We start from the raw sequence: 11,520 nt of genomic DNA on the forward strand, positions 1-11,520 counted from the left end.
TCCCAACCCCTAGGTCACCAATACGGCAAGCGCAGAGCCAAGGGAAAGTATGTGTCTGTAAGCAATGTCTCTAATAGACAAGCCACATTGTGTCTGCTTTGAGTTCCCGCGGAACAATTGGACTTCAACTTCCAGCATGCAACGCCACACCACGCCTCCTCCTTCAGCGCGGAACTACAAGACCCAATATGCGCTGCGCCCCTCTTTTTTCAGTTTTCACCTGACACCCGGCGATCCCAGATGTGTTTTCAGAGGAGTCACTAAATTTCTTGTAATAATGTAGACTTTCCTACCAAGCCTCACTTTGATAAAGATACATATATTCCTTTCTATCCTGTTGTGAAGGTTGTCTAAGCCAAGCTGTAGTTGAGACTGATAGACAGAAAGTTATAAAATATTAAGGAATGTGTGCGCTGATTTTCCACATTCCTTTTATTTTTCAAGGATTGAAACACAGGACGGTATAAAGGCTTTTTATGAGATGGAAATTTTTATCCATACTCATAAGGAGTATGAGGGAAATACTAACGTATTGCAAAGTGTAATCCTAGGTCGTTTTGCAGTACTGAAAGATTGCGTTGGAACAAGGTCTGCCAGGCATGCTTCTGAATTGCGTAGGAAATTATAGTAGGACCTGGGAGTAAAAAATTAACAGTCTGTATTACCGGACTATGTACCTACAAGGGAAAAGAAACCTTTCAGATTGAAGGGTTGAAAGTTAAAAATTAAATTTTAAAATGTTTTTCACTTTTGGGGTGGTTGGGTGGCTCAGTCGTTTGAGGTCAGGTCCTGAGCTCACTGTTCATGAGTTCGAGCCCCACATCTCTGCTGACAGCGCAGAGCCCTCTTTGGATCCTCTGTCCCCCTCTCTCTGTGCCCTCCCCTCCTTTTGCTCTCTCAAAAATAAACTTTTTTTAGTGTTTTTCACTTTTTTAACATGTTAATGGTTTGGATTATTTTCATTATTCTTACAAAAACAGATAACGAACTATTTATTTTCTGTTCTGTGGTAGGGCAACCAAGTAACCAATTACACAAGATCATAAATGCAACATTTATTAGATTTAACAAACTGACTTATCTTGCCTCATTAGTCTGTGATTCCATATTTTAAAATACAGACTTTGTTTTGACTTCTTAGGACAGATAGCATGCACTGAACAAGCTGTCTGTATGCCTTTTTGTTACTTTCATAAAGATTTGGATTACCAAGAATGAATGTATTTTATTTTTTATATTTTGCACTAACAGGCCATGAGAAACAATGCTTGAATCCTTAAACAATGTGGTAATTTTACAAAATAAAATTGACATATACCATTAACATTGGTTTTCTGTGGATTTACAGCAAAACAGATTTTAATTGGTTGGAAAAATGGAGTAGAATACTTACCATTTTTATAACCTCACATAGAAGTCACAGAGGGCAATTGTATTCTGTAACACAGACATGGCACCCACTACCATACAAACTGCTTCCCAACTCCAGTGTGCTAAATTATGCAGCACTAGCAAGTAAATATTTAAAATCTATGATCACAGAAAACAATCTGCTGCTTTCCATACTCATGCACCAAAACAATATGAATGCAATGAGAGAAACATTTCCATTGTAATGATTAGAGGTAATGATAAACTATAATTAGGTTATCTGTTATTCATAACTGTTTGCAGTAAATACAAAATTGCATCCACTTATTAAAGATGTTATTAAGGAAGCTTTTAAAATATGCTAAATAATTGATATACATATCCTAAAGCAGTTTCAATGATCAATTGTGTAAATGAACGTGGAAAAAAGTTTAAAGAGTACATAATTTATGTAACAGACTGTAGGTTTTTAAAAGAGATTCTTGCAGCTGCAGTACTCAGCAATGTCCTCATTTAAAAAAATTTTTAATGTTTATTCATTGTTGAGAGAGACAGACAAACAGACAGAACAGGAGTAGGGAAGGGGCAGAGAGTGAGCAGGACACAGAATCTGAAGCAGGTTCTAGGCTCTGAGCTGTCAGCATAGAGCCTGATGCAGGGCTCAACTGTAATATCATGACCTGAGCTGAAGTCAGACCCCTAACTGACTGAGCCACCCAGGCACCCCTCCCTTCTCATTTTTAACTGTGTCTTTGAGTTTCCAATTCAGCCAATTGCCAAGCACACAAAAATCAAAACCATACAAGATATTCGTCTGAGTTCAACAAATACACAGTGAGTGCTGCTAGGGACAAAACACTCTGCTTAGCCACTAAAGTCTATTTCTGAAGCACAGGAAAGATTTAAAAGGGAAATGAAAATAAGATAAGAGAGCTTTATCAGAATGGAAAGTGGGAAGTAAAATATGTGTAACGTTGTCTTCTAAACATCACTTATGTATTCGGTTAATCATAACTCTGCAAGAGCTAATACACATTCTAAAAGGCAGGAGCCACATCTTAAACATCTGTGTCCCTCTTAGCTCTAACACAGTACTTTGTTCAGAGTAACTTACTCTCCATAAGTGTTGTGGGAGTTCACTGTGATATCTGAGGCCCTGAAACTCCCTCTCTATTCATACTGTGTAGTTTTAATATAAGCTATTTTTAACATCTGTGTTTCATTTTCTTCATTAGTAATTCAGATTGTATAATAAGTATTAAAACCATAATATTTGATTAATCAGAATGGTACACTCAAAAATCATGAAAGAGCATTTACTGCTGTGTATGGGTATATATAACAACATTTATCTTAAGTGTCAAGACCTTTATAAAATGTCATCATATCCCAGGCATATACTGTCCTTTGAAAGTATACCAGCCATTCTAGTAGCATTGACTGTGATACAACTCCAGATTTTTGTTAGTGAACTTTTAATCCTTAACTTCTACCAAGTGTACTTCTTTATCCATCTCCCTCCTGGACCCAAGTAAAGATGAAAGTTCTGTTTAATAAGTAAATGTGTAACATAAATCCCTGATCAAGGATATTATCTTTAGATAAAATGAACTCAGCCCTTAATGAGACAAATAACTTGTAGGCTTCTAAAAGCTAAAAAATTATTTTGAGGATAACTTAAAACCTTTTCTCCTTCCCAAATGACCTTATTTCTGTCACTTCTCCTACGTCTTCAACCTCTCTTTCTTCACTGCCCCGTTTACCTCAATCTGCAAACATGCACAGAATCCCCATAATTTTGAAAACAACTTCAGTGAACTCAGCTTCCCTCCTAAATGCAGTATTATTCCATCTTCCTATTCCTTTCATAACCACATTCAGCAAGTGCTGCAAAATAAACCTTCATCTTAAAATGCAGCTCAGGATCTATATTCACAGGTTATACGTACTAAATATCCAGCACTTTGGAAATATGAAGAGAATTCAGATAGAAAATTATGGTCCATGATACAGTGTGATAAACATTATGATAGAGGTATGAACAAGGTATTAAGAGAATAAGGATTGTCAGTTACTCTCAATTTGAGGGACCCTAGATGAGAAATTCCTGAGATAAATGATAAAAATAATTAACTAGAAAAATCTATACACTGAAACCTATAGAAAGCTTATGAAAGAAATTGAAGAAGACACAAAAAAATGGAAAAAGATTCCATGCTCCTGGATAAGAACAACAAATATTGTTAAAATGTCCATATTACCCAAAGCAAGCTACATAGTCAATGTAATCCCGATCAAAATAACACCAGCAGTCTTCACAGAGCTAGAACAAACTGTCCTAAAATTTGTATGGAACCAGAAAAGGCCCCGAACAGCCAAAGCAATCTTGAAAAAGAAAACCAAAGCAGGAGGCATCGCAATCCCAGACGTCAAGCTTTATTACAAAGCTGTAATCATCAAGACAGTATGGTAGTAGTACAAAAACAGACACTCAGATCAATGGAACAGAATAGAGACCCCAGAAATGGACCCACAACTCTATGGCCAACTAATCTTTGACAAAGCAGGAAAGAATATCCAATGGAATAAAGACAGCCTCTTCAGCAAGTGGTGCTGAGAAAACTGGACAATGACATGCAAAAAAATGAACCTAGATCACTTTCTCACACTATACACAAAATAAACTCAAAATGGATGAAAGACCTAAATGTAAGGCAGGAAACCATCAAAATCCTTGAGGAGAAAGCAGGCAAAAACCTCTTTGACCGTCACTGCAGCAACTTCTTACTCAACACATCTCAACACCCAAAAAACAAACATCCAGTGAAGAAATGGGCAAAAGACATGAATAGATACTTCTCCAAAGAAGACATCCAGATGGCCAACCGACATGTGAAAAAATGCTCAATATCACTCATTATCAGGGAAATACAAATCAAAACCACAGTGAGATACCACCTCACACCTGTCAGAATGGCTAACATTAACAACTCAGGCAACGACAGATGTTGGTGAGGATGCAGAGAAAGAGGATCTCTTTTGTACTGCTGGTGGGAATGCAAATTGGTGCAGCCATTCTGGAAAACTGTATGCAGGTTCCTCAAAAAATTAAAAATAGAAATACCCTATAACCCAGCAATTGCACTAGTAGGCATTTATCCAAGGGATACAGGTATGCTGTTTCAAAGGGGCATACGCACCCAATGTTTATAGCAACACTATCGATGATAGCCAAAGTATGGAAAGAGCCCAAATGTCCATCGATGGATGAGTGGATAAAGAAGATGTGGTATATATACATAATGGAGTATTACTCGGCAATCAAAAAGAATGAAATCTTGCCATTTGCAACTACGTGGATGGAACTGGAGGGTATTATGCTAAGTGAAATTAGTGTCAGAGAAAGACAAATATCATATGACTTCACTCATATGAGGACTTTAAGAGACAAAACAGATGAACATAAGGGAAGGGAAACAAAAATAATATAAAAACAGGGAGGGGTACAAAACATAAGAGACTCATAAATATGGACAACAAACTGAGGGTTGCTGGAGGGGTTGTAGGAGGGGGTATGGGCTAAATTGGTAAGGGGTATTAAGGAATCTACTCTTGAAATCATTGTTGCACTCTATGCTAACTAACTTGGATGTAAATTTTAAAAAATAAATAAAAAAAAATTAACCAGCTGCAGAAGAGGGAGGCTCAACCAATGTGGAATAACATAAATTCATTATAGTTGGAACACGAGAGGGAGGGAATGGTCCAATACAAGACTGGAAAGACAGACGGGGGCTATTTCCTTAAAAGGGTCTTGTGTACTGTGATAAGAATCTTGGAGTTTACCCTGGTTATATAGGTAGCCATTTAGGGAATGACATTTTAGGCTGCTGTTTGTGGTATTACAGGGAATGATTTGGGCTGGAAAGAACAGTTAGGAGATTGTTTTCATAATTCAGTTTAAAAAATGGGAAGTCTGAAGTAAATAGTGATAAGGAAAGAGCAAAAAGAATTGGTCAGAGATATTAGGATAATAGAATCAAGAAGAGGTGTGAAGAGGAGAAGGAATCAAGAAAGATTTCTAAGTTTCTGGTTTTCTGATTTTCCAGATGTTGAATTACGAATGCTTAGGGCGCCTGGCTGGCTCAGTCAGAAGAGCATACTACTCTCGATCTCAGGATTGTGAGTTCAAGCCCTGCATTGGGTGTAGAGATTACTTAAAAATAAAATCTCAAGGGGCACCTGGGTGGCCCAGTCAGTTGAGCATCTGAGATCTCAGCTCAGGTCTTGATCTCAGGGCAGTAAGTTTAAGGCCTGTGTTGGGCTCCACACTGGGCATGAAGCCTACTTAAAAAATAAAAAAATAAATAGAGGCGCCTGAGCGGTTCAGTTGGTTGAGCGTCCAGCTTCGGCTCAGGTCATGATCTCACACTCCGTGAGTTCGAGCCCCACATCGGGCTCTGTGCTGACAGCTTAGAGCCTGGAGCCTGCTTCGAATTCTGTGTCTCCCTCTCTCTCTGCTCCTCCCCCGCTCATACTCTGTCTCTCTCTCTCTCTCCTTCAAAGATAAATTAAAAAAAATTTTTTTTAATAAATTAATTAATTAAAAATACGGGCACCTGGGTGGCTCAGTTGGTTGAGCGTCCTGATCTAGATTTCAGCTCAGGTCATGATCTCACGGTTAGTGAGTTTGAGTCCCACATCGGGCTGTGTGCTAACAGTGTGGAGCCTGCTTGGGATTCTCTCTCTCTCCTTCTCTCTGCCCTTCTCCCACTTGCGCGCTCTCTCTCTCTCTCTCTCAAAATATAAATAAATAAATAAATAAATAAATAAAATTAAAAAAAAAAAAAGGAATGCTTAAGAGTTGTCAGATGGCTATGTCCAGAAGACAGTTAGATATGAAGTTTAAGAGGAAGATTTGAGCTGAATATATATACCTTTAGGAGTAATTAACTTTAAATAACAATTGAAAAAAAAAACAAAAAACAAAAAACAAAAAACATGGGCATGGATAAGATTGTGAGCTAGGCAGATAGAGATGTAAGCTCCTAGCCAGAAGTGAGGTAGGGTAGAGAATGGTGTATACAAATGTCTCAAAATTCTTCAGGGAATAGGATTTTTACATAAGAGCAGAGGATTACAGAATGAGGAGAAAGCTGAATTCATCTCTGGACCTGGTGTGCATGAGTAAGTGAGAACAAAAAGACCAAAAAAAAAAAAAACCAACCCACATAAATTCAAGAAAGTTTCAGGGAGACCGAATTCAGAGAAAAGTCAGCATTCATTAAAACCAGGATGTGAAATAAGAATTCTATGAGGAGAACTAGGTTTTAGCAAATTAGAGCATGAAAGAAGGAATGGAAAGATTTCAGAGGGAGAAAAGTAGAGGATTGGGCTCGGGGAAAGGAAGCACAGGTGAGAACACAAAAAGGAAGATGATGACCAAGGATGACAGGAATATGAGGTATGTTCACCAGCCTCAAAGTTTCAAAACAGAAATTCAATATAAATCTGAGATTCACCTTAACCTGTGTGTGTCACTTTCACTGCTCTTGGCAGTGGAGAGTGTAACTGACTTGCTTACGCTTACATCCTTCTTTTATTTTTTTTTAATATGAAATTCATTGTCAATTTGGTTTCCATACAACGCCCAGTGCTCATCCTAACAAGTACCCTCCTCAATGCCCGTCAGCCACTTTCCCCTCCCCACCACCCCCCATCAACCCTCAGTTTATTCTCAGTATTTAAGAGTCTCTTATGGTTTGCCTCCTTCCCTCTCTATAACTCCCCCCCCTCTTTTTCCTCCCCCCTGGTCTTCTGTTGAGTTTCTCAGGATCCACATATGAGTGAAAACATATGGTATCTGTCTTTCTCTGTATGACTTATTTCACTTAAAATAACATTCTCCAGTTCCATCCATGTTGCTACAAAAGGCCAGATTTCATTCTTTCTCATTGCCAAGTAGTACTCCATTGTGTATATAAACCACAACTTCTTTATCCATTCGTCAGTTGATGGACATTTAGGCTCTTTCCATAATTTGGCTATTGTTGAGAGTGCTGCTATAAACATTGGGGTATAAGTGCCCCTATGCATCAGTACTCCTGTATCCCTTGGGTAAATTCTAGCAGTGCTATTGCTGGGTCATAGGGTAGGTCTATTTTTAATTTTTTGAGGAAACTCCACACTGTTTTCCAGAGAGGCTGCACCAATTTGCATTCCCACCAACAGTGCAAGAGGGTTCCCGTTTCTCCACATCCTCTCCAGCACCTATAGTCTCCTGATTTGTTCATTTTGGCCACTCTGACTGGCGTGAGGTGATATCTGAGTGTGGTTTTGATTTGTATTTCCCTGATGAGGAACGACGTTGAGCATCTTTTCATGTGCCTGTTGGCCATCTGTACATCTGACATCCTTCTTTTTTTTTTTTTAATTTTTTTTTAACGTTTATTTATTTTTGAGACACAGAGAGACAGAGCATGAACGGGGGAGGGTCAGAGAAAGAGGGAGACACAGAACCTGAAACAGGCTCCAGGCTCTGAGCAGTCAGCACAGAGCCCGATGCGGGGCTTGAACTCACGGACCGTGAGATCATGACCTGAGCCGAAGTCAGACGCTTAACCGACTGAGCCACCCAGGCGCCCCGACATCCTTCTTTTATAATGGAATCCACCATCCTCCTTACAGCCCAGAGCTTCTGGGGAGTTCTACTCCCTCCTCAAACCCTACAAGACATAAATTATGATTTGCCTAAAGTTTAGACCCTAATTAAACATTGTGGCCCATTTCTCTTGGTTTAGGCATGAATATGTGACGCAATTCCAGGCAATGAGATGTGAGGGAAAATTTGCTAGAGAGCTTCTGGGGAAAGTTTGTTTTCTCTCTAACAAAAAACAGTTCATGCTGTACACCCTGGTCATAGCAGTATTATTCACAATAGCTAAAAGATGGAAGCAGCCCAAGTGTTCATACACAGGTGAATGAATAAGCAAAATGAATATAGGTACAATGCAATATTATTCAGCCTTTAAAAGTATGAAATTGAGGGGTGCCTGTGTGGCTCAGTCAGTTAAGTATCTGACTTCAGCTCAGGTCATGATCTCTCTGTGAGTTCGAGCCCCTCATCGGGCTCTGTGCTCAGAGCCTGGAACCTGCTTCAGATGCTGTGTCTCCCTCTCTCTCTGTCCCTCCCCACTCATGCTCTGTCTCTGTCTCTCTCAAAGATAAATACACATTTTTTTAATTAAAAAAATAAGTAAATTGGACTTCATCAAAATTAAAACCTTTCATGCATCAAAGGACCCTTTGAAGAAAGTGAAAAGACAGTCCACAGGATAGAAAAAATATTTGCAAGCCATATATCTGATAAAGGTCTAGTATCCAGAATATGTAAAGAATTTACAGATCAGGAATAAAAAGACAACAACCCAGTTAAAAGATAGGCAAGGAAATTGAATAGACACTTCTCCAAAGGATATGTACAGGTAGTCAATAAGCACATGAAAAGATGTTCAACATCACTAATCATATTTTATGCTAATTAAAATGTATTTTTATGTCTATACCTACATATATAGATATATATACATATACACACACACACTTAAGAGTAATAAAAATGTTTCAAATTACAAAATGCTAAATAGCCACTGTGTTAATTATGTATTCTGTATTAAAAATTACCCATTTCTTGGTGGTTTTAAAGAACAACAGTTATTAATTCACAATTTGGGGGGATTAGTAATCTGGGCATAATTTAGCTGGGTTCTCTGCTTCCTGATGTCCATCAAGGTTGTAATCAAGGTGATGGCCAAAGTCTATGGACCCATCTGAAGGCATGACTGGGGAAGAATGTGCCTCCAAGTTCATTTCAGTGGTTGTTGACAGGATTCAGTTCTTTGTTGGACGAAGGGCCTTAGTTCCTCACTGACTATTAGTCATGGTCACTCTCATTTCTTTGCCAGAAAGCATCTTGTTTCTTCAAAACATGTGAGCCAAGAAGCACTAGAGAGTTTGCTAGCAAAATAGAAGTCATAGTCTTTTTTTTTTTTCTTTTTCTTTTTTTTTTAATTTGAGATCAAGAGTGTGTGTGAGCAGGGGAGAGGGGCAGAGAGAGAGAGAGAATCTTTTTTTAAATTAATTTATTTATTTTGAGAGAGAGAGAGCACCAAAGGGAGATGGACAGAGAGAGAGAGAATGCCAAGCAAGCTCTCCACTGTCAGTGCTGAGACTGATGCAGGGCTTGATGCAGGGCTCAGTCCCAAAAATCGTGAGATCATGACCTGAGCCGAAATCCAGAGTCAGACGCTTATCCGACTGAGCCACCGCGGAAGTCATACAGGTAGCATCTCATCACTGTTGTTGTATTCTGCATGTTAGAAACAATCCACTCCATCTAGCCCGCACTCAAGGAGAGACGATTACAAAAGGGCATACACACAAGGAAGCAGGGATCATTGGAGGGCATTTTAAAAACACCTACCATCATAGGGGTGCCTGGGTGGCTCAGTCAGTTAAGCGTCTGACTTCGGGTCAGGTCATGATCTCTTGGTTTGTGAGTTTGAGCCCCACATTGGGCTCTGTGCTGACAGCTGGATCCTGGAGCCTGCTTCGGATTCTGTGTCTGCCCCTCTCATGCTCTGTCTCTGCCCCTCAATAATAAATAAACGTTAAAAAATTTTTTTTAAATAAAAAATAAAAATACCTACATAGTCACCTTATACAGTTGTTGCAAATATCATGCTAATTCTTAAGTACCTTGGAACCACAAAATGCAATAGGAACTGAAGCAAGGAAATGAATGACTAGCTTTATGGTGAAATGGTTCTTTGCTATTCAAGAATCTATTGCAAAAAAAAAAAATCTATTGCATTCATGCTTTCTGAGAGAAAGTATTTAACAAGTTAATTGTCTTTTTTTTTTTAATTTTTTTTTTAACGTTTATTTATCTTTGAGACAGAGAGAGACAGAGCATGAACAGGGGAGGGGCAGAGAGAGAGGGAAACACAGAATCTGAAACAGGCTCCGGGCTCTGAGCTGTCAGCACAGAGCCCGACGCGGGGCTCGAACTCACGGACTGTGAGATCATGACCTGAGCCGAAGTCGGACGCTTAACTGACCAAGCCACCCAGGCGCCCCAGTTGTCTTTTTTTTTTCTTACCTAAGCATTTACCACTCACATCCTCTTCATACTCTGAGACAGTGTTTATCTTTGATGTTGCCACCAGCAAAGTTCAAAACCATTACAGCATTTTAACACTGTTGCATTATATAGGGCAAAGGATGTGAGAATCATTTCCTTGGGGCCTAAACAATATTAGTCATGAGAACAAACATTATGGGTAAGAGATCCTACTAAGTTAGTGCTGAGAACCAGTTAAAGAATGATAAAGACACTTTTGTGTATTTAGTATGGTTTTTGTGGGTACATTATATATGCAGCCCTCTAAGCCTTGGGGACATAAAACAATGATTCCTCTTGCCTGGGGCTAGTTGTATAACTGATGTGTTTAAGGCACCTTGAACCTCTTAGGCAGTAAATATTATACTCTTTTCCTTCTCTAACATTACTCAACTTTTAGATGATTTGAACTCTGGTCAGTATGACCTCAAAATTCACATTTTTGTTTCTCCTTTTTATTCTTTCCATTCTTATGAAAATTAACTATTTTTCCAATTATTTTTTTTAAAAAACCTATGCTCTTCTTTCTACCTTACACTGCTTTCCAGGAAGACAGCAAGTTAAATACTGTTCATAAACATTATTTCTGTTAGTTTAAATTTTAGCCTGACCCAATTTCAGATTCTTCTGAATCTAAATATAGCCTCTGTCAGAGAGTCTGGGTGGCTCAGTCAGTTGAGCATCTGGCTCTTGATTTTGGCCTGGGTCATGATCCCACAGTTCGTAGGATCGAGCTCTGCATCGGGCTCTGCACTGACAGCATGGAGCCTCCTTGGAATTCTATGTCTTTCTCTGCCCTCCCCCCCACCCCGATTTATCTCTCTTTCAAAATAAATAAACACTTAATAAATAAATAAGTATATAAAGCCTCTCTCTCTCTCTTTCTATCTCCCCTCCCTCCCTCTCTCTCTTTCTCCATCTCTATCTCTGTTAACAGAAAATCGTTAACTTTTTTGGCTGTTAGGACA

This window comes from Panthera uncia (assembly GCF_023721935.1).
Source record: "Panthera uncia isolate 11264 chromosome C1 unlocalized genomic scaffold, Puncia_PCG_1.0 HiC_scaffold_4, whole genome shotgun sequence".
In the NCBI taxonomy this organism is placed as follows: Eukaryota; Metazoa; Chordata; class Mammalia; order Carnivora; family Felidae; genus Panthera; species Panthera uncia.